The sequence below is a fragment of the Belonocnema kinseyi genome, chromosome 8, assembly GCF_010883055.1.
Source record: "Belonocnema kinseyi isolate 2016_QV_RU_SX_M_011 chromosome 8, B_treatae_v1, whole genome shotgun sequence".
In the NCBI taxonomy this organism is placed as follows: Eukaryota; Metazoa; Arthropoda; class Insecta; order Hymenoptera; family Cynipidae; genus Belonocnema; species Belonocnema kinseyi.
Window position 1 is genome coordinate 67641777 of NC_046664.1, and position 1324 is coordinate 67643100.

Genomic DNA, 1324 nt, shown 5'->3' on the forward strand with positions numbered 1-1324 from the left:
AGGAAGTGTTGGTGGGAGAAGGAGAACAGACGTAGTGGTGCAAAGATGGAGGTGGAAAGGGAAAGGTATTTTAGAATGAATGGATTGCAGATGGATGAAGTTAGCAGAATGCACAAGGAAGGAAGGTATATGAGTTAGTTTAAAATAATGGCATGGAGAAAGAGAGGAAATGGAGAAGAGAATGTGTGAATTGTGCGGAAAGTGGGATGCAAAATTGGAGCATTGTTTGGAGAAATGTAAAGAGGTGGAAAGGAGGTGGATAAGCATGTAAATATTTTAAATAGTAGTTAAGTATTAGGTGTTAGCCGCGGAGAAAGAGGCTGGTAATGCGAGGCATAGCGACAAAAGAGCGAAATGCGTGCAAGGCGAGGCGAGGCGCAGCGAGGAACTTTAGGCTATAGGAGCGAGCGGATTAGTTATAAGGTGTGGATAATGGGTACTTTGTAAGACGTAGTTGTAAGAAAATTCTTTAAATAAATGGAAGTGTAAGCAAGTCAATTTTTAAAGGCCAAAAGGCCAAAAATAAACGGTTATCTATATGACATAGAATATTATTAGGGAAGCTAATATTAATATTTTTGATATAAAAGTTCCTCAATGCGTTACTGTAATATTAATAAAATTGATGTTATAGGACGTTGCTTTTGTTTTTATGTTTCTTACTTTTCTAGAATTAATTTCTAAAACATACGATTTAAAAGAGGAAAAGATAATGTCTATCTTTCCAATTCTCTAAACATATTTTGCGGAATTTATGTTAGTTTTTAAAGTCCTGAATGCGAACTTAGAGTAGACACAATATCAACTTGCCGTTTAAAAAACAGCTTTCATTTGAAATTAAAATTGTACATAATTGATTACATAAATGGTGATACCATTTTTAAATAAATTTACAAACAAATTGCTAACGTTGAAAGTGACTCTAATTAAATGTAAATATCTCAGAAAAACAGGATTGATGCCTTCCAGCTAAGAGATAGCAACTGTAATCTAGACTCGATAAGCTGATGAAGCACTATAACATCCCTTATTTACAGTGCTGTTCAAATTCTTCGATAATGCATTAAACAGTCTTTGCTCTGGTAAAAAAGAATGAAGCTTCCATACAACCTGGTCTTATTTCTGGCCGCTATCCTCAACTCACTTGATAAATATAATAGTATATCTATAATTATGTATCAACTTTTTTTGAGCTTGACACAAATGAATATTCACGATGCGTAATACAGTCTGTCAAGTTAAAGCGTGGGTGGCTTTACTCGCAGTCGGTAAGGTGTATCGACATAATTTTGGTGTCAAAATATTAAGAAGAGCTCCCTCTTTC